Genomic DNA, 23588 nt, shown 5'->3' with positions numbered 1-23588 from the left:
TTATGTTATGGCAATTTTACGAATAAAGTATGTTTTCAAAAATGATGAAATATTGCAGTACATTATGGTTTCAAAATACATGATAAATAAATTATTTATTTAGAATAATATGTATGAAATGTTTGGCGCAAAGCCATGATTGATAGTCTGCGCAAGGCCGTGTATTATGTATGATTTTTGCGCAAGGCCATATTTATGAATGTTTGGCGTAAGGCCGCAGATATGAAAGAAATTGGCGCAAGGCCGTAAGTATGAATGTATGTTATTATAGAAAATGCTATCAATATATTTATGTTAGACAAGTATATTATCATGTATTATATGTTATCAGAATCCAGATGATAGTTCAGTCTAGTTTCAGGAGCATAGTACTGTAGCTATACATATCAGATTATTATGTTTCAAACTTGTGCTAACAGCCCCTGCAAGTAGAGGGGGTGGAGATCGATAGTCGATGTGACTTTCAATGTAGAGTTATAGACGTCCACCTGATAGTCTGGACCAAGGTGCGGCGGGCCCATTTTACTTACAGATATTTTTGACTCGGCAGTGGTCGGCCAGCCATTGTCGGGTCCCGCCTTCGGGCTGCACAACCCGTCATGGGGGGTAATACATGACATCAGCTAGCTATACATCTTAAGTAAATTTTAGTATTATTAGCTATATTAGACAGTTCATGAACAATACGATTTATTAGAAATATGGAAGTATATGTTCACGCGGTTATTATATGATTAATGTCTTCTAGTATATTAAAATGTACTGTATATTTATAATAAACATTAAATATTCATGTTGCCACATAGCTGTATTTAGTTTATTTTCCCTTACTAGGAAGTGTCTCACCCCCAACATTAAATCATTTTCAAGAAACCCAGAAATACCGGTAGATCGAGGCCACTGTTAAGATATTGTGATACTACCCCGCTAGGATGGTAAGTTTTGATCTAGGAATAGTATATTTGTGTTGTGGGTTCCTAGATATGTATATATTTTTGCATTTTTGGAGATTGTATATAAACACAGTATTTTGGAATGTAGTTGACTCTGATATTTTGTATTTTATGGTTATGAGAATGTGATTTACATTTACTGCTGCTTAGGTTTCTGCTGTGAATGTCAGATGTGTCCCTGTTACCCACGGGTTCGGGTTGACTATATTAATAATTATATTTTACCATATGATAAGTAAGCAGGTCGTTACAGTTTGGTATCAGAGCCTAGGATACTAGGTTCTGTAGACTCTAGAATGTAATAGTAATAATACCAGAGTATTGGATAAAGGAATTTGAGGTCTAGTTTTGTAGTCTAGATTAAGGACTTTCGTGGTGGTTTGTGTGATTTTCCTGGGGTGACGATTTTAGGAAAGTCATGTTAAAATATCGTCGGGTTGGGTATCTAGGTTGTAGGATTAAACCTTGAATTAAGATTAGGAAAGATGAATTAATTAGGAATAAATTATATTGGTTGGATGATATGTATAGTGAAGGGCTTCTAAGTTAAGTTATTTGTTTTTCAGCATGGACCTTGGTGGCAGTAGTGCCCATGCCAGTGGAAATAAGGGAGCTGGACCCTCAAGCGCTACAAGAGGTGATTCAGATGCATCTTTACGCAGCGTGGCACAACAGGTTATGGCTGAAATTGCCAGGAATTCCAAGGAGCTGGGTGGTTCGTCTACAAGCCACGACAGCTCGATAGAGAAATTCATTAAGATGAATCCTTTGGCTTTCTCAAAAGGAAATGATCCTGCTATCGCTGAAAACTGGGTGTAGGAGATTGAAAAAGTATTTGTAGTGCTACAGTGTTTTGAGGAGCAGAGGGTGTTGTTTGTTACATATAGATTGATTAGAGAGGTCGAGAGATGGTGGACAGCGGTGAAACTCCTAGAGCAGCAGAGGACAGTACCTATGGAGATGACATGGGAGCGATTTAAGGAGATATTCTTCGATAGATATTTTCTAGCCTCGTCCAGGGAAGCTAAGATTGAGGAGTTCCTAAATCTGAAGCAGGAACAGCAGACAGTGCAACAGTGTGCGACAAGGTTCATTGAACTATCTCGCTTCGCCCCATACATTATTCTAGATGAGGTGAAAAAGGTACGGCAGTTTGGAAGAGGTATGAGAAGAGAAATATATAAGCAAGTGTCGATACTAAAGTTACAGGATTTTGTTGAGTTGGTGGATAGTGCCACTATAGTAGAAATTGAAGAGTGGTTGAAGGCCGAGGAGCAGAGATAGAGGAAAAGATCCACGCCGTCTGGTTCCTAGCAAGGGTCTAGTCGTGGTTCGTGGAAGAGAGGTGGCTACTACAGAGACCGGAGGTAGGAGACCGAGAATCGTGGTTTTCAGGGTATGCAACCACTTCCAGCTTGCCCGACTTGTGGGAAGAGCACCTGGGGGAGTTTCGTGCCAGGCGAGGTATTTGCTACCGGTGTAGGGAGCCAGGATATATGATGAGAGATTGTTAGGCTCAGATTGGTGCTACTCCCGCTCTAAGACCTGCTCGGGGAGGCTATCAGGCGCGACGTGGAGGCCAGCAAAGGAACATGGCTCCAGCCAGGGTTTTTTATCTAACGCCGAGTGATGCTGAGGCAGCCGGCAATGTGGTGACAGGTATGGTTAGTATGTTTTTATTTAAAGTCATTGCATTATTTGATTCAAGTGCCACACACTCGTTTGTTTCTTCGAGGTATGTTAAATTATATGGGGTAGACACACAAACATTAGATGTTGAATTGTTAGTGACTACACTGACTAGGTCGACAGTGAGGTGTAGTAGGGTACTCAATGGCTGTCCAGTTGATGTTCATGGGATGATTCTATCTGCTGATTTAATAGTGTTAGATATGCATAGTTTTTATGTCATATTCGGCATGGATTGGCTAGCATCTAATTTTTCTAGTATTGATTGCCGTTTGAGAGAGGTGATATTCAGACATCCAAGAAGACCAGAATTTAGATTTATAGGGTCACGAGTGCAATCTCTACCTCAGATAGTTTCAGTTATTCAGGCAAGGAGACTACTGCAGAGTGGTTGTCAAAGATTCGTGGCCTTTGTGAAGGAAATGTCAAGGAATGAATTGAAGCTTATTAATACGCCAGTAGTGAAAGAATTTATAAATGTGTTTCTAGATGAATTAGTAGGTCTGCCACCTTATCGTGAGGTATACTTTCCTATCGATCTACTTCCAGGTACATCGTCGATTTCTAAAGCACTGTATCGAATGGCGCCGGCAGAGTTGGCAGAACTGAAAGATCAGTTGCAAGATTTACTTGATAAGAGTTTTATACGACCTAGTGTATCCCCATGGGGAGCTCCAATATTATTTGTGAATAAGAAGGATGAGTCTATGAGGATGTGCATAGATTATAAGGAGATTAATAAAATGACCATCAAGAACAAGTATCCTCTATCCCATATAGATGATTTGTTTGACCAACTTTAGGGTACACGGGTATATTCCAAGATTGACCTCAGATCAAGCTATCATTAGAGATACTGAAATCCGGCTTTAACCCACTCATCGACCTGTCTTTTTTCTTTACAAATAGCACCGGTGCTCCCCAGGGCCACCATAGTTTGGCGTCACCAACCAAGTACATGGTTGCAGTATCCACCTTTGCCCGTTATGAGGCCATCCTCACAATGCGAAAATACTGCTCCACATCAAACAAGAAGTTCTCTAACTCCTTGGCATCATGGGCACCCCGTACGTTCTGGGTTCTGGAACCTTGGTCTTGCTAACTCTCAAAGTGTTGGAGTTCCCATAGAAAGAACCATCAGATTCACCTTTGCATCCAGATCAGCCATCCATGACTACAAAGTTTCAACTGCATGGTTAAAGTCCTCTGACATGTCGTCTATCAAACATGTTTGATGTTTTTGTGATCCTATTACTTCATCAACAAGTTCTCTCATCTAGGCCACCTTCGCGGCCATAGTATTGGTTGTTGCCTTAATTTGTGCTTCCAGCACGTGGATCCTCTTAGCATTACTTGGTGCCATGGTCACTTACCAAAGCTTTCCAAATCCCACAACGAAGGTAACTGAATTATCATAGCAACTCAACCTTGGCTCTGATACCAAGCGTCACGGTCCGACTATTTTCACACCGTTGTGAAAGGGTCGTGCGGCTCTAGCTAAAACACTCTAGTTTAACTAGCCAGCCTATCATTTACCAACATTCATCCACGAAACACTTTCATTAGCATTCAATCAAATGGCAGCAAAAACAGTAAGTATTCATGAAAGCATTGGCAAGCAAGCAGTAAACATTGAATCTATGCAATTCATTAACAACACCTCCATTGACATCGTGTGTTTGGAGAGAGAGGCAAGTAGGCTAAACACGTTGATAATAGCTAGTGAGTTTTACAATGACTGATGAACACTCACCCTCCCCTAAAGAGGTTTTTATGTAATTATCATCCTGGCAGCAATGGAGATCCAGTATCCAATTATGATGGATCTGGAAAGACTCGACATAGAGTTGGTAGAGAGTGATCCTCCAGTGTGTATCGCTAGTTTAGTGGTACAACCTACTCTGTAGGAAAGAATTAAAACTGCTCAAAAGGAAGACCCAGAATTAGCAGAGGTATTAATCAGAGTGCAGAATGGTTAGGGGGAGGAATTATGTTTGTTAGATGACAAAGCTTTGCGGTTCCATTCCAGGTTATGTGTTCCTACCGATGCTGACATCAGGAAGACCATTTTAGAGGAGGCTCATAGATCTTTATATATAGTTCATCTCGGGATACGAAAATGTACAGGAATCTGCGAGAGTTTTATTGGTGGAGTGGTATAAAGAAGGAAATTTCTGAGTATTTAGCGCAGTGTTTGACGTGCCAGTAGGTAAAAGCTGAGCACCAGAGGCCAGTGGGCCAGTTGCAGCCGCTATTTATCCCAGAGTGGAAGTGGGATCATATATCCATGGACTTTGTAGCAGGGCTGCCATCGGTGTCGCATAGCCAGAATGCGATTTGGGTGATTGTAGATCGATTGACTAAGATCGCCCATTTCCTACCTATCAAGATCAACTATTCCCTTAACCATCTAGTAGAGGTGTATGTTTAGGAGATAGTCCATTCTCACGGAGTGACTGTGTCCATAGTGTCAGATCGAGACCTGCTTTTCACGTCACGTTTCTAGAGGAGTTTGCAGGAGGCTTTAGGGTCTCAGTTGTCTTTTAGCATGGCATTCCATCCTCAGTCAGACGAATAGACTGAGAGGACGATACAGATATTAGAAGATATGCTTCGAGCGTGCGTACTAGACTTTAGGGGTAGTTGGACTCAATTCATGTCACTGGTGGAGTTCACGTATAATAATAGTTATCAGGCCAGCATTTGTATGACACCGTTTGAGGCATTGTACGGTAGGAGATGTCGTTCTCCATTATATTGGGATGAGATGGGTGAGTGGCGAGTTGTGGGACCAAAGCTTGTGCAGCAAGCATATGATAAGGTTCGGCTCATCAGGGATAGAATTAGTGCAGCTCAGAACCGACAGAAGAGTCATGCCGATAATCACTGTAGGAATTTGGAATTTGATGTTGGTGATCATGTATCTTTGAAGATAGTTTCGTTAAAAGGGGTTATGAGGTTTGGAAGGAAGGGTAAACTTAGCCCTAGGTTCATCAGTCCGTTTGAAATTTTAGAGAAAGTGAGACCGGTTGCCTACAGGTTAGCTATACCACCTATGCTATCTAGGATGCACGACGTATTTCACATTTCTATGTTAAGGAAATACGTGCTAGACCCTTCTCATATTATCAGTTATGGTAAATTAGAGTTCAGTGATTCACTAGTATATGAGGAGGTACTAGTGCAGATACTGGATAGAAGGGAACAAGAATTGCGTAACAAGAAGATTCCTCTGGCAAAGGTTCTATGGAGAAATCACGCAATAGAAGAGGCTTCTTGGGAGCATGAGGAACAGATAAGACAGAAATACCCGCAGTTGTTCCTCGAGGTTCAGTCATGATCAAAGAAAATGTAAGTGATTGTATAATGTTTCTTTTGCAGGTACCTATAATAATTTAGTTAGTAAGTAATATTTTAGTTTTGAGGGAATTTTTATTTTACTTATGTAATCTAACAAGATTTGAAATGTAACCACGGTATTCCTCCACCATAAGTGAGGGTAAGTAATAAAATAAGTAGACCATTTTGCCTTTAAGGGATGATGAGTTATATGAATAGTAAATTTCAAGGACATAATTTTATAAGGAGGGGAGAATGTAATGACCCGAAGAATAATTAAATAATAAAGAGAGAGGAAAATGGAAATAGTAAAAGGGGCGGCAGCAGACTTCATCGATGAACACTTCGACGACGTGACATTTTGGGCTTATTGACGAGGGTGCGCTTCGTCAACGAGAAGATACCAAGGGGATATATATCTCAGCTCTGAATTTCGTTGACGAGGAGTAACATTTGTTGATGAATTGCCTTCTTGACCTCGTTGGCGAAGTGACATGGCTCGTCGACGAAGGCCAGTGTATAAATGGCCCAAACTTCATTTTTGGGCTGAAAATTGACGCACCAATCTCCCTCTCTCTCCTCTATTCGTCCCTCCTTCCTTCTCTTTAAGATCTTGGGCCGGATTCTCACCGGTTCGACGATCTGAAGCCACCACGACGCTCCTAGGAAAGTTCTCTGCAAACCTACCAGAGTGGATCGTCGGTGGAGCTACTTTGGAATTCATCCCTAGTTTAAGGTAAGACTTTTTATTCAAAATTTGGTCTTTCCATAGTTATAGGAAATGTTGTACACGAAGAAATACTGAAGTTTAGTTCTGAAAGATGTTGATTTCAGGGTATTGAACGGGGAACCCTATGGGTGTAGGACCAGAGTATTTTAGGGGGCTTTCTTTTCTGGAATCAGGTAAGAGAATAAACTAAAGCAATTATTTTTCTATAAAAATTATTATTAAATTATTAGAAGAATTATGTTCAGGAAAGCATGTATTATATTTGTATATTATTAAGAAAATGCATATTTGGGAAAATACTGCTATGATACTGAAATGTATGTATTAGTAAGAAATGCCAGAAAATATGATTTTAGAATAGAAAGTATAGTTTTATTCAGCATTGTGTGGCATGAATATTATTTTACGTGAAAAGTATTATGTTATGACAATTTTATGAATAAAGTATGTTTTCAGAAATGACGTAATATTGCAGTACATTATGGTTTCACAATACATAATAAACAAATTTTTTATTCAGAATAATATGTATGAAATGTTCGGCTTAAGGCCGTGATTGATAGTTGGCGCAAGGCCATGTATTATGTATGATTTCGGCGCAAGGTCATATTTATGAATGTTGGGCGCAAGGCCGCAAATATGAAAGAAATCGGCACAAGGCCGTAAGTATGTATGTATGTTATTATAGAAAATGCTATCAATCTATTTATGTTAGACAAGTATATTATCATGTATTATATATTATCAGAACTCATATGATAGTTCAGTTCAGTTTCAGGAGCACAATACCATAGCTATACATATCAGATTATTATATTTCAGACTTGTGCTAACCGCCCCTACAAGTAGAGGGGGTGGGAGATGGATAGTCGATGTGGCTTTTAGTGTAGAGTTGTAAACGTCAACCTGGCAGTCCGGACCAGGGTGTGGTGGCCCATTGTACTTACAAACATTTTTGACTCGGCAATGGTCGGGCAACCATTGTCGAGTCCCGCCTTCGGGTTGCACAACCCATCATGGGGGGTAATGCATAACATCGGTTACCTATACATCTTGGGTAAATTTTAGTATTATTAGCTATATATCAGACAGTTCATGAACAGTACTATTTATTAGAAATATGGGAGTATATGTTTACACAGTTATTATATGATTAATGTTTTCTAGTATATAAAAAAGTACTGTATATTTATAATAAGCATTAAATATTCATGTCGTCACACAGCTGCATTTAGTTTATTTTTTCTTACTGAGAGGTATCTCACCTGTAACGACCCAAAAAATAAATAAATAAATAAATAAAATAAAAAAATTATTAATTAAAAAAAATTTTATTATTATTATTATTAATTAATTATTATTAAGAAGATTAATTAAATTAATAAATTTAAGGATTTTGGATATATATATATATATATATATATATATATATATATGTAAGTATATATATATAAAAGTATATATAAGTAAGTATACATAAGTATATATATATATATATATATATATATATATATATATATTAAATAATGGATAAAGGAGAAAGAAAGGATAAAGGAAAGAAGAAAAAAAAAAAAATGAAAACTTAGTGTGTAAGTTTTCTCGCTGGAACAAAACAGAAGGAAAGAGGAGAAAAAAAAATTCACGCGCACAGAACAGATAAGAAAGGAAAGAAAGAAAGAGAAAGAAAAAAATTAAATATATTCTCTCACTCTCCACTCCTCTTTCTTCTACGATTTTACGGCCGATTCTCGCCCAATTGGAAATCCGAAGATATCACCGAACTCCATTCTTCGCCACCGACATATCTACCGAAGTGGATTTGTCGTAGGAGTAACGTGGGAATATCTCGTGGGGTAAGCCAAATTCTCATTCTTATCTCAATTTTTCCTAAATTTTAAGCCAAATGGGCGATCGGACACCACCACGAGAATCTAGGGATGATTCTCTACAAGTCTAGCGGAGTGAAATTCTCGTGGGGTTATTGTAGAAATAGTCCAAAATTAGGATAAATGTGTTATTTAGAAATTAATTATCATTTAATTATTATAAATTAGGAAATGTTAAAATAATATTTTATTGGGGTTGATTTGATTGAATCAGGGTTCGGGTGAGCGTCGTGGGTATAAGTTTGGGAGCCCTGCAAGCGTAATTCAGGGAATCAGGTAAGGGGGAATAAAATTATATCAGTATTTTATTAAAGTGAACCAATTATTTACAAGCATACGAAATTTATTATTTATTTATATGATTTTCAGAATAGTTTGATTACTGGAAAAAAAATGATTATTTGGTTTACGGTTATATTTGGGATAATTGTTTATGATATTAAATTCGTGTGACATGGGAGTAATTTTCCTAATAAATTGGATATGAATTACTGTGGTATTTGGGTTTGCATGTGGGGGTGTTTGAAATGATTATGGTAAGATGAATGAGTTGTTATGTTTGATTCCTGTGTGGAAATGATTTAATGCGTTTGTGTGAACTAACTGTGTGGTTATTCGTATGCATCTCAATATAACGTTGGCATGAGGAGGTTGTTATATTGCCTATATATAAATGATGATGTGATGTTGGCAGGTCGAGGAGCTCGTCATATCGTTATTTATATGGGGTAGGACATTGGCAGGTCGAGGAGCTTGTTCTACTGATGTATGACGGGTAGGTCATGGGGATTGGATACTGGTGAATAATGGCGCCTGTGTGGGCCATGTTATATACCCTGTGTGGGTAATGGTGCCTGTGTGGGCCACGTTATATCCTGTGTGGATAATGGCGCCTGTGTGGGCCATGTTATGTACCCTGTGCGGTTAGTGGTACTTGTGTGGGCCATGTGTAGATAAGAAGTACGTAGGTGCCTATGTGGCCACGTACTGACATGTACGCAGTTGCTCTGTGTGGGCCACGTACTGAGGACATTGGAAGATGAAGTATGAGATGCATGATTCCTGTGTGGATGTGTTGTGTGCATGTGAATTTAATTATAGCATAAAAATAATGGTATAGCATATTGTGAATGCATGTGTGTGCATGCGGCGAGGTAAACATACCACCGGGAGCTTGCTGAGAAAGGCTAGTGCTCTGTTAGGTAGTTTCTTGGTATCAGTGCAAAGGGATGCTACTTGTATGGGCGGGTAGACATCCCGATCCTCGGAAACCTTCGCCTTTAAAATAATAATTATCTGTGGACTAGCGGCAAGATAATACTTCACCTAAGGGCTTACTGAGTAAGGTGAGTGCTCTAGTAGGTAGTTTTTAGTACCAGAGCAGAGGGAAGCTACTTGTATGGGCGGGTAATCTTCCCTATCCTTGGGGACTTTCGCTTGCATAAAAATTATATACTTGTGCATATTGAATGTGTGTGTGATATTGGATGTCGGGAATGTTATTAATGGTACATTTTCTCAGTTGTTATTGATGTTATATAAGAAGCAGTTTATTTTGAGTTATAAATATTAAAACTCATTTGTCACACACTGTTATAATTTATTCCACCCTTACTGAGAAGTGTCTCACCCTAGTGGATTAACAATTTTTCAGGTTCTTCTGGAGACCGGGTTTGAAGGCCTAGGCTGGGACTGTTTGTGATAGTTTCTTTTTGGGGTATTGTGAGATACTAATATATGTATAGATATATTTGTACGGAATTACGTTTTAAATGCTGGTTGTGGATACAGTTATTTGGATGTTATAGTGTTGATCTTTGGTTGTTATATAGAAATCTGGTATTTATTTGAGGTTATTTATTCCTGTGCCGCTGCGTGTATGTTAATTATGGTATCAGATACAGGTGATTGAAACACCTGGCACTCGGGCCCCACTTGGCGGTTCGGGGCGTCACATCACCCCTAACATTAAATCATTTTCAGGAAACCTAGAAAGACCGGCGGATCGAGGCCGCCATTGAGATAGTGTGATATTACCCCTCTAAGAGGGTAAGTTTTGATCTAGGAATAGTAGATTTGTATTGTGGGTTCCTAGATATGTATATATTTTTGTATTTTTGGAGATTGTATATAAACATAGTATTTTGGAATGTAGTTGACTCTGGTATAATATATTTTATAGTTATAAGAATGTGATTTACATTTACTGCTGCTTAGGTTTCCGCTGTGAATGTCAGATGTGTCCCCGTTACCCATGGGTTCGGGTTGACTATATTAATAATTATATTTTTCCATATGATAAGTAAGCAGGTCGTTACACCTTGGGATCTGTATGTCATGATATAACCCCTCATGACAGGTTGTGCGGCTCATAAGCTGGACTTACTCTAGTTGGCCTACCAAGCAAGTCAATCTATATCTCTAACATCCGCCAATCTGGCCCATTGTAATCTCTTCCGGTAATCTCCAAATCTAACATCGTTTAATCGGCCACCTCAACCCAGCTCGCTGGGGAGACTACAATCTCTCTTGGCACAGTTAGACGAAATCCACATACTATCTGAGTTATGTGGTTGCACTCTATCTGTAATAGCAACGGTACCGTGCTCTGCTATCTAAATTTGTCTGAAATTTCCTTAAGGATCTGATACTCTGTAATACTAGTATATATATCTTGCTGCTTTTAACATGATTTCAAAACAACCATAACACCATAAATCTGAGCTATAATATCTGAAAAATCTATCTGAAATATCTATAATATCTGTCTAGAATATCTTTAATATCTGTCTGTTATACCTGTAATATCTGTCTATAATATTTGTAATATCTATCTATAATATCTGTCTGAGTGTTATGGTTTAGAAATCATGTTATTCTAAAAAATGCTATAAATCTTACTTTCCGGTAATAAACTTGTATAACTGGATATCTGTAAAATTTGATAATCAACATATTAAACTATAATAAACTCAGGCCACACAACTATGTAATTAAAATCTCACACTTCATTTCTATAATTTCACTGAAATAATAATAATCATGATATTATGGAAAAATAAATTGATCAACATGCTTGTAAATATACATACATAAAATTTTGTATTACATTCTAAAAACTTTCTTGCATAGCATATTTCCCTTACCTAATTCCTAAAAAGCCCCTACTGTATTCTGGCATTAGTCCTACAGGGTTCCCCACTCAATACCCTAAAAACAACATCTCCTAGAAAAAAATATAAGTATTTCTTCATATACTACATTTCTTATAACTATGGTAAAGCCAAATTCCGAATAAAAGCCTTACCCTGAAATTGTGATGAAATTCAAACCAGCCCCTCCAACGATCTGCTCCGACAGACTTGAAAAGAACTTTCCCAAGAGTATCATGGTGACCTCGGATCATCGAACTGGTGAGAAACGAAGTTGAAATCAAAGAGAGAAGGGGAGAGGGTCATTTTAGAGGGAGAGAGAGAGAGAGAGTGTGTGTGTGTGTCTTTTTGCATAATTTTCTGCTGTAAAATCCGGGTTTTAGCTACTTATAACCCCGGATTGATCGACAAGACACGTCATGTAACGTCCCTCACTAAAATACATCATAATAAATAAAATGGTCGACCCGAACCCATGGGTAACGGGGACACCTGTCATACACAGCGGAAAGCCTAGCAGCAGTAAACATAAAAATCCGTACATTCATCCATAAAACATAATACCAGAGCTTTTATAACATTATAATACTGTACTTCTGTACATATCCATATACACCAAAATATCTCTAGGGTCACACAAAATAACTCTAACCCTAGTACAAAATCTTACCCTTCTCACAGGTAATCTCACTAACTCAACGGCGGCCTTGACCCGCCGGTCTCTCTGGGGCTCCTGAAAAATTTAATAATGTTGGGGGTGAGACACTTCTCAGTAAGGGAAAGTAAACTAAATACAGCTGTGTGGCAACATGAATATTTAAAGTGCTTATACGTATATAGTACATTTCATAACTCTAGAAATAATCATAATATCATGCTGGATAATCATGTATTTTCATATTCATTAATAAATCATAACATTCATAAACATCTGTTATAACTCGTAATACTGAAAATATACTCAGGATGAATAGCTAGCTAATGTCATGTATTACCCCCCATGACGGGTTGTGCAGCCCGAAGGCAGGACCCAACAATGGCTGGCCGACCACTGCCAAATCAAATATGTCTGTAAGTACGATGGGCCCGCCACACCTTGGTCCAGACTGCCAAGTGAATGTCCACACTCTACTGAAAGCCACATCGACTATCCATCTCCCATCTCCTCGTGGAATGGTTAGCACTAATACGACCTCGTGCCAAATCTGATCTACCCATAGCTACGGTACCGAGCTCCTAGTCTGAACTAAACTAACATCCTGGTTGTGATAACATATAATACATGATCATACATAACATCATTACGGCCTTGTGCCAAAAACATAGATACGGCCTCGCGCCGAAATCATACGTATGGCCTCGTGCCAAAATCATAGTAAATATGGCCTCGCGCCAATAATATCAATACGACCTCGTGCCGATAGCATAAATACATGGCCTCGTGCCGAAATCATATAAATAAGGCCTTGTGTTGATAACATAAATATGGCCTCGCGCCAAATACATTTCAGGTATTTACCTTTGAAAATAACTCATTTATCATATATTCGCCAACTCAATATAACATAACCCATCTTTCCAAAATACCTGAAAATGTGTTTTGCTCGTAAAAGCATTCATATCTTATCTCATTTCACGTAAAATAATATTCATGCCACACATGCTATATTAAAATTCATACTTCATATTTTAAAATCATGATCTTCTGACCTCTCATACATACATATACTTTTTAAGCATCATAACAGTATTTTCTCAATCGTACATTTCATTCATAATAAACGAATATATCATATGTTTTTCTGAAAATAAAACTACTCATAATCAATAATAGTTTGCATGAAAAATAACTGTTTTAGTTTACTCCCTTACCTGGCTACTGAGAAAGCCCCCTAAAATCTTAACCTGACCCCCATAGGATTTCCTACTCAATATCCTGAAACTCAAAATTCCCAGTATTAAACATTCGTATTTTCATGCGTACATCAATTTCTATAACTACCATAAAGTCTAATTTGGCTTAAAAAGCCTTACCTTAACTCTGGGATGATTTCCAACTTCGTTTTTCCAATGATCCGCTCTGGCAAACTTGTAGGGAACTTCGCCAGGAGTGTCGTGGTAGCCTCAGATCTTCGATCCGGCGTAAAATCAGCCCAAAATCTAAGAGAGAGAGTGAGAGGGCCGAAGAGGAGAGAGAGAGAGGCTTCTTAAAAATGATATTTTCCCCGGATTTTCATACTTATAAAACAGCGAGATTCTTCGATGAGCCCGACCTTCGTTGATGAGTCCTTCACAAATTTCGTCGACAAGACCCTGTATTCGTCGATGAAATTCAGGCTGCCTCAAAACCCCTTTTGGTATTTTCTCGTTGACGAAGTCCTGTGTTTGTCGATGAAATTCTTAAAGATTTCGTCGTTGAAACCCTGTGTTCGTCGACGAAATCCTGCTAAACCCCTATTTTACCCCTTCCAAAATTCAATGTCGTCGACGAACGCTTCACGTTCGTCGACGACTTCCTTCTGTTTCCGGTCTCCATTTCCCTACCTTTATTATTCAAATTTCCAATTTAAATTTGGGTCGTTACACGTCATCTCGTCGACAAGTCCATGAAGAAAGTTCATCGACAAACCTGAACCCCTCGTCGACGAATTTTAGACTGCTTTAAACCCCCTTCTTAGTATCTTCTCATCGACGAGACGTGTCCTTGTTGACAAGACTCTCATGTATTCTCGTCGATGAATTCCCTGTGTTCGTCGATGAGACCCTGCTTAATTTTTAGGATTATTATAATATTGGGCAAGTTCATAGGGACATGAATTAGTGCAGACATATGGGCCGGGTTCATGGGAACATGAAGAGGTGGACAAGATATGAATGAATGACAGCCACCCTCATCCATTCATAAGACTCCCCCTTGGCTGTCACTCATATATTAACTTCTTTTGTTAAGATCTTTAAGATGTCTTATTCCGATGAGATAAACCAATTTATTGAATGTTGTAGTAGGCAAAGTTTTGGTGTACAAATCAGTTAGATTATCACTTGATTGGATCTGCTGAACATCTATATCACTATTCTTTTAGAGTTCATGTGTATAAAAGAATTTTGGAGAGATATGCTTTGTTCTGTCACCCTTTATGTATCATCCTCTTAATTAAGCTATACACACAGCGTTGTCTTCATATAAAACTATTGGAATATCCTTAATTGATTAAAGATAACAATTTTCTTGGATATAAGAAATCATTTATCTAAGCCACACACATTCTCTATTAGCTTCATGAATAGCTAGTATTTCAGAACAATTGGAGCGTGTTGCTGCAATCGTCTAGTTTACTCTCAAACGGCATTGAATGTGTTTAATTTCATTCCAGTGTTGCCGAGTAGGAGTAGAGTTATATCTTGCTAGTAGATTTACAACAAATGCAATGTCGGGTTTTGTACAAATTGCCAGATATATCAAAGAGTCGATAACACTTAAATACTGTACTTCAAGACCAAGTAACTCCTCCCCCTCATCCTGAGGTTGAAATAGATCCTTTTTAAAGTCAAGTGATCGAACCATCACAGGAGATCCCAAAGGATGAACTTTATCCATAGAATTGCCTCAATACCTTTTTGGTATATTTAGATTGATGAACAAGAATTCCACCATTTACATGTTCAACTAGGCCAAGAAAATAAATTGTTTTTCCCAAATCTTTCATATCAAATTCCGTCATTAAATAATTAGCAGCTTTAGTGAGCTCTCCATGAGTCTCAACAAAATTCAAATCATCAACATAAACAACAATTATAGTAAATCTAGATTTTGATCTTTTAATAAAAATGCATAGACAAATTGGATTATTTATGACTCATTCTTTCATAAGGTACTCACTTAATCGATTGTACCACATGCATCCAGATTGCTTTAATCCATATAAAGAATGTTGGAGTTTAATTGAATATAAATTTATGGGTTTTGCTTCAAGCAATTTAAATCCTTCAGGGATTTTCATATAAATTTCATTATCCAACAATCCATAAAGGTATCCTATTACTACATCCATAAGGCGCATGCTCAGTCGTTCAGCGATTGCTAGCATAATTAAGAATCTGAAAGGGATTCCATCCATCACTGGAGAATATGTCTCCTCATAATCAATTTTGAGTTTCTGCAAGAAACCTTGGGCCACAAGCCTTACTTTATATCAAGTAATTTCATTATTTTCATTTCGCTTGCACACAAATACTCATTTATATCCAATAGTTTGGACATCCTCTGGTGTCTGGACTACATGTCCATAATTTTCTCTTTTTGATAGAGAGTTTAATTCTGATGTGATAGCCTCTTTTCATTTTGACCAATCACTTCTATATCGACATTCATTAACAAATTTAGATTCAAAATTCTCATTACTTCTAGTAATGTCAATATTTTTGGTAATATTAGTAGCTACTGCATATGCAAATGTGTTGTTGACAACAACTTTATTTCTATCCCACATGTAACACCCCTACCCTTTATACGGCCCCAAAGTGCTACTATACATACATAACCTGTACAATCAGATAACATACATCAAATACCCGCCCTAAACAGGGACATACGGGTATATCAAACTGATATGTACTTTCATATATTTCGGAAAAGTATAAACATTCATATGGATTCTAATAGACGTACCAGAGTATCTAACTCTTCCTTACATATATTCATACGTACGTAAAACATAAACTGTATCACTTTCCCAAAAACCTATCCTGGCTAAAAACCCAGAAATCATACAAAACTGACGTTAGCTAACTAGACTCTATGCTCCAAAGTCTTTCTAGAAGACTAGGACTGATTTCCTGTTCAACCTGAAACAAAGGTTGTAAGATTGGGGTGAAACACTTCTCAGTAAGTAGGAAGATATTACTTCAGTGTATGACAACATGTGTTTAAAACATTAGTGGAAGTTAACATTCACAACATTCTTAGTACTGTAATATAGGAGATATGTATATAATTCCTGCAATAGATAACTCAGCATTGTAACAAGCGAGAGTTCTCGGGGCTAGGGTAGGGTATAGGTCTATACACTGCACAGTCCCTCTGCCCGGTACTCAAACCTGTGACTTTACCCATTAAAGCTTTTAAATCATGTATATGCATATTTAGAACACCGTCCAACTTTGAAACTATCTTAACTATGCCAGTAACTCCCTATGGCCAAGGTTGTGTGATAACTAAGCACTAATCGAGCTTTGTTCGTGCAGGCATTGTCAAGCATCATAACATACTACAGCTCGACTTGGCCATCACCACCCGGATCCCTTTTGACTAGTGGCCCTTCGTACCAAGGCGACTACTAGATACCCACACTGAAAACATGCAAGTGGTTGCATTGTACCTATCTAGTTTAGCAACGGTACAACGCTTACATAATATAAGCTTTTTAAGGCTTCATATACTATTGAGCTTCGATCTTATGCTCTGAGTAACAAGCTGCGGTCCTAATTATCATATACACGATTTACCATAAAACGTATTAACCTGTGCAATTCCAGTATTTTCACAGTTTCATTCATAAAATCTTTCATATATACTATATTTCATTCATACTATGGTAAAAACTGGCACATACCCTCTCGGTTTAACCCTTACATACATAGTGCATGGTATTTAACCAGTATCTCATTTCTACATTCCTGAAAATCATTTGGGACTCAGTCCCCATATTTCATATACGTACTTAACTGAATCAGTATATTCTCTTATAGTACCATTTCATATCATATGCCACACCTATTTGGTTAAAATATACATTTCCTATAAACTGGTTAGAAAATATCATTTCTACTGCAATCAAGAGTTTCAAGCATCTCTTACTTTAGTTTTAATGCAAATAAAGTAATTTTAAGAAATTTGGAGATCATATGCCAAAAAAACCTCATTTTTGCCAAAACCGTAAAACTGCAAAACTGACATATCTACTCGGTGTAATTTTGAAAATAAGCAGTCATATCATTCATATAAACATAAGCTATATATATAGTGGTTTCGTTTTTTAAAAATACTAATGTAAACAAATCCCCTTACCTTAATCCCGAAAACCAAAACACGAATGAATCGATCCAAAATAATGACACAGGATCCTCGAAACCTAAAAACCGAAGAACAATACTTCACTATTATCCCAACTACTACATATCTACCGAGCCAAAAGTGAAATCAGATCCTTACCTCAATTTTAGGGGAAAACTTGAAAATCCTCATAACGAAGATCTGATCCGCTATAACTATAGAGATTCTCCTCCTAATCCACGTAGCGATGTCAGATTGTTGATTTCAGCAACAGATGGAACGAAATCTTAGAGAGAGAGAGAGAGAGAGAGAGGACTGGTTCGTGTTCTAGAGAGAGAGAATTGAGATAACTTAGCAATGAAGCAATGAATATTCTATTTATAACTAGGTTGACCCGACCAGCCTCGTCGACGAGTTGGAGTTCTCGTCGACGAGCCAAAGAAGGTCGTTCGTCACCGAGTAAGTGACCTTGTAGATGGGCCTGAGATTTCAGAATATCTGAAAATCCCTCGGTATCTTCTCATCGACGGGTCCCTGTGTCTTGTCGCCGAGCCACATAAGAGACTTCGTCAACGAGAAAAGGAGTCTCATCGACGAGCTCTGCTATTTTATCCTTTTTAATTTCCCTTCTCTTTTCTTTATTTATTCTTCGGATTCGAGTCCCTACAATCTCCTCTCCTTATAATAATTTCATCCCCGAAATTCACCAATTAATACTAAGCATACTCTACCTTATGTCGGAGACCTACAAAAGAGTTGACAGCTACCCACAAAGTAGCTCCGGCCCAAATTCATTACCTACCCTCACTTATGGCGGAGGAATACCGTGGTTACAACATGACATTTTAGAAGATTACATACACATACAAAACTCTCCCGAAGACCATACTATTTAACCTAAACCACCTATATAACTATACATACTTACGTACCATCAGAAAATAATTGTGGGTACTTCTGGCGTATCTCTGACTCCAGTTCCCATGAAGCTTTCTACACTGCATGGTTACGCCATAATACCTTCACTAGTAGTATTTCCTTAGTCCGTAACTGCTGAACTTTCCAATCTAATATCTATACTTGTACCTCTTCATATGATAAAGTATCACTGATCTCTAGAGGTTCGTAACTCAGCATATGTGAGGGAACTGACACGTACTTCCTTAGCACTGACATGTGAAATACGTCATGGACTCTGGATAGTGCTGGGGGTAAAGCCACTCAATAAGTAACTGAACATATCCTTTCCAGGTGACTCACTCGAAAAATGAGCAGCTCGAAAGCTATCCCAAGTATAGGAGTTACGTCGTGTAATATTAAGCCCAAGGGCTAGATCGCCTCCTCAGGGAATGCGTTTAATCTTAGATTTTACGTTCTTCCAATCGAAATTAAAAAGGTACTGAACTCAGTTCAGATTCGGGTTTTTCAAGAGTTGTTCAATTTTACGTTTGCCGAATTAAATGACACGTAATTTAAAAACCCTAAAACTAACATGCACTAAATAAAAGAAAACAAGAATAGAAACCCTACGTTTACTTAAGGAAACATTGGGACACGCACTAATTAAAAATAGAAACTACAAATAAGGAATTAAAACACGCTAGAATATAAACTCTAATCTACCTAAGGAAACATTAAAGCACGTGTCAATTAAAGAAGGAAACTTTGAATATAAATTTAAAACACGCAAAGGAAACTTAACTAGATATGAATACACACAAAAAAAACGAACCTTTAACAAGAAGAACCTTGAATTAAAACTAAATTATTAATGAATTAAACGAAAACAAGACACGATAAAAACACAGACTTTAATAAAAACCGACCCTAAACTAAATCAAGTTTCGAAAAATAAAAATTAAATCTTGAAAAGATGACTATTCTAGTTTCGTTAAAAACAAAACACTTCCTTTTTTTTCTTTTCGTATTTTATTTTTTTTATTTTTTATTTTATGAAACAAAATCAAAATCTAAAGTAAGCGAAGATAAATAAAACAGGACTAATTTAAATGCCTTAGATCTAATACTAACTTTAATTAAGAACAATAAGAGTAAACAAAAAATTACACTTCACTAAAAAAATTAAGTCCCTTAACAAATACTCAAATCCCAAGTCTCAAATAAACTTAAACAAATAAAAAAAACACATCATTCATTGCAACTTAAAAAAAAACAGCAAAGAAAAGAAAAGATGAGAGTGAGAGAGAGAGCAAAACAGAGTAGGGCTCGGGTGGGACTCTGTTGAGAAGAGAGTTGCAGCAAGGAGCTGTGGTAGCAAGAGGTCTCGGCTGTTTGCAAGAGGAGCTGTGGCAGCAAGAGGTCTCGGCTGTTTGCAGTGCTGGAAGCCGGAGCTGGGGCTGCTGCTACTGTGTTCTCGGGTTGAAGAAGCTGCAGGCTGCTGTGGTGGTGTGTCACGGGTTGCTGGCTGTGCAGAGGGTGAGGAGGAGGCTTGCTGTTTGCAGCAGAGAACGGCTCAGGTCCTGCTGTGCTGCTAGATGGTGTGCAGCGGGTGGTCTATGTAGGTGCTAGAAGTCTACAGCAGAGGCTTGCTGGAGGAGCTGTCATGGCTCTCGGGTTACTGTGGAGAGTGGAGAGAATAAATTGAGAGGGACAGAGGGAGTTCGGGAGAGGGAAAGAAGGCAGGAGGCAAGGGAATAGAGAAAGAGGACAAGAGAGAAAGAGAAACTGCAATGGAAAGGAAAAAAAAAACAAAACCAAAGAAGAAGAAGAGAAGAGGAGAAGAAGAAGAAGAGAAGAAGAAGAAGAAGAATTGGTGCGCAGGGCACACACGGGAAAAGAGAAGAAGAATAGATTAAATAAGGGGAGGAGGAGGACAACCCTAATGATCCGAATTACCCAACCCGACCCGTTTGCAACGGGTTGACCCGGCAACTTGATTTTTTCATTTTTTTAATTCTCTGTTTGTTGCAAATTCTGTTCTTCTGGAGCCTGTATCTCTTAAAACTTAAAACACAAAAGTTGTATATGATCCTTTCCTCTTTCTCCAGAAATTTGAATCATCTTGATCGGAGTTCGGACGGAAAAGTTATACATGAAATACGAACAGGTGTCGGTTTTGATTCCCGGGAATTTTTCCCGCGACAAAAAAATACCAAAACTTCATAAATAGTGCAATAAAGTTCAATAATAATAATTTTGGCACTTTGTTAAAATATTGAACAAATTTGGATATTTAATTAAAAATATAAACCGTAAAGTCCAGGTTAAACGCCCAATTACGCAGTTTTGACGCGTAATCACCAGGATCTTGAAAAGCCCAATATACTAAGGACTTAACTTCCCCTTCTTCCCAAACCTCATCAACCCTTTCATCAAAGCGATTTTCATAAATACCATACTTCCTACCTTGAACTCCAGCTCTCGTCGGCGAGTATCAGCATAACTCTTTTGCCAACTTTGAGCTATCTTAACTCTTTCCTTGATCAACTCGACCTTTGCAGAGGCCTTCTGAATCAGTTTCGAATCCAATATCTTCCGCTCACCTACTTGATCCCAGTACAATGGAGATCGACACCGATGACCATACAATGCCTTGTAAGGTGCCATCTCTATACTAGCCTGGTAACTGTTGTTATACATGAACTCGACAAGCAGTAGATACCGTATCCAGCTGTCACGGAAATCTAGTACACATGCTTGCAGCATATGTTCTAGCATTTGAATAGTCCTCTTAGACTGTCCATCTGTCTGTGGGTGAAAAGATGTGCTAAACGTCAGTTGTGATCCCAAGGCATCCTATAGACTCCTCCAGAAACGAGACGTAAAACGTGGATCTCGATCCGAAACAATAGAAATAGGGACACCATGGAGTCATACAATCTCCTACACATACAACTTAGCCAGCCGATTCAGAGCATAACCAACTCTGATTGGAATGAAATGTGCAGTCTTTGTCAGCCGATCAACTACAACCCATATAGCATTTTGTCCATGCATTGCTGCAGGTAATCTCGTCACAAAATCCATTGAGATGTGCTCCCACTTCCACTTGGGGATGTCAAGTGGCTGAAGTGGTCCTGCTAGCCTTTGGTGCTCTACCTTGACTTGCTGACATATCAGGCATGGCTCTACGAATTGGGCAATCTCTTTTTTCATGTTCGACCACTAGAAAGATTCCCTCAGATTTCAGTACATCGTACTACCAAGATGTACAGTGTAAAGCGAACAGTGTGCCTCCTCCAGAATGACTTGTTTAATCCCGGCATCATCTAGTCCTGTTATGGAATCTCAAAATCCCATCACCAGAGATACTGAAATCCGGCTTTAACCCACTCAAGACTCCTTCCATAACCTCAACCAGCTCTGGAGCTTCCTTCTGAGCTGTTCTAATATTCTCCTGTAAGGTCGGCTGTACCACCAAGCTAGCAAGAATAGCCTGATGATTTCCTTCCACCACTTCTAAGCAAAACCTTTCCAGGTCCATACAGATTTGATGCTAAACTCTCACTACAGAGACTGACGCATCCATAGACTTCCAACTCAGAGCATCAGCTACCACATTTGCTTTTCCTGGGTGGCAGCTAATAGTATAGTTGTAGTCCTATATCAACTTAAGTCATCTACGCTGCCTCATGTTTAGCTCTTTCTGGGTGAAAATGTACTTAAGACATTTTTTATCAGTAAATCTGGCACCTTTCACTATACAAGTAGTGCCTTTAGATTTTCAATGCAGACACTACAGCTGCCAATTCCATATCATGTGTCAGGTAGTTCTTCTCATACTCTTTGAGTTAACGAGAAGCGTATGCAACCACCCTTCCCTGCTGCATTAGAACACAACCGAGACCCTTCTTAGAGGCATCACTGTAGATAACAAATCCACCATCCCTAGATGGAATGGTTAGAACTGGAGTAGTAACCAGTCACTGTTTCAGCTCCTGGAAACTCAGCTCGCACTCTTCGGTCCAAGCGTACCTCACGTTCTTTCTCATGAGTCATGTCAATGGACTCGCTAAACTGGCGAACCCTTCTACAAAATGACGGTAGTAACCCGCAAGACCTAGAAAAACTTCTGACCTCCTGAAAATTTTTCGGTCTCACCCAGTCCACCACCGCTTCTATTTTACTCAGATCCACTGATACCCCTCCTTTGGAAACTACATGCCCTAGAAACTAAATCTGTTCTAGCTAGAACTCGCACTTCTTCAATTTAGCGTATAACCTTTTATACTTGAGCACTTGCAATACCAGTCTCATATGAACTTCATGCTCTGCAACACTTCTAGAATATACTAGGATGGCATCAATGAATACCACGACGAACTGATCTAAGTATTCGTGGAAAAACCCGATTTATCAAATCCATAAATGTTGCAGGTACATTTGTTAGACTAAATGACATAACCATGAATTCGTAATGGTTGTACCGAGTTCAGAAAGCTATTTTCAGAACATCCTCATTTTCACCTTCAACTGGTGATACCTAGACCGTAGATCGATCTTAGCGAAGATCTGCGTGCCCTGAAGCTGGTCGAACAAATCATCAATCCTAGGTAACGGGTATTTGTTCTTTATCGTCACCTTATTAAGTTCTCTATAGTTGATGCACATCCTTATCAACCTGTCTTTTTTCTTTATAAATAGCACCGGTGCTCCCCAGGGCCACCATAGTTTGGCGTCACCAACCAAGTACATGGTTGCAGTATCCACCTTTGCCCGTTCTGAGGCCATCCTCACAATGCGAAAGTACCTGCTCCACATCAAACAAGAAGTTCTCTAACTCCTTGGCATCACGGGCACCCCGTACGTTCTGGGTTTTGAAACCTT

The sequence above is a fragment of the Malania oleifera genome, chromosome 6, assembly GCF_029873635.1.
Source record: "Malania oleifera isolate guangnan ecotype guangnan chromosome 6, ASM2987363v1, whole genome shotgun sequence".
Taxonomy (NCBI): domain Eukaryota; kingdom Viridiplantae; phylum Streptophyta; class Magnoliopsida; order Santalales; family Ximeniaceae; genus Malania; species Malania oleifera.
The sequence above is the reverse complement of the archived record's forward strand: the minus strand, read 5'-3'. Positions refer to the sequence as shown.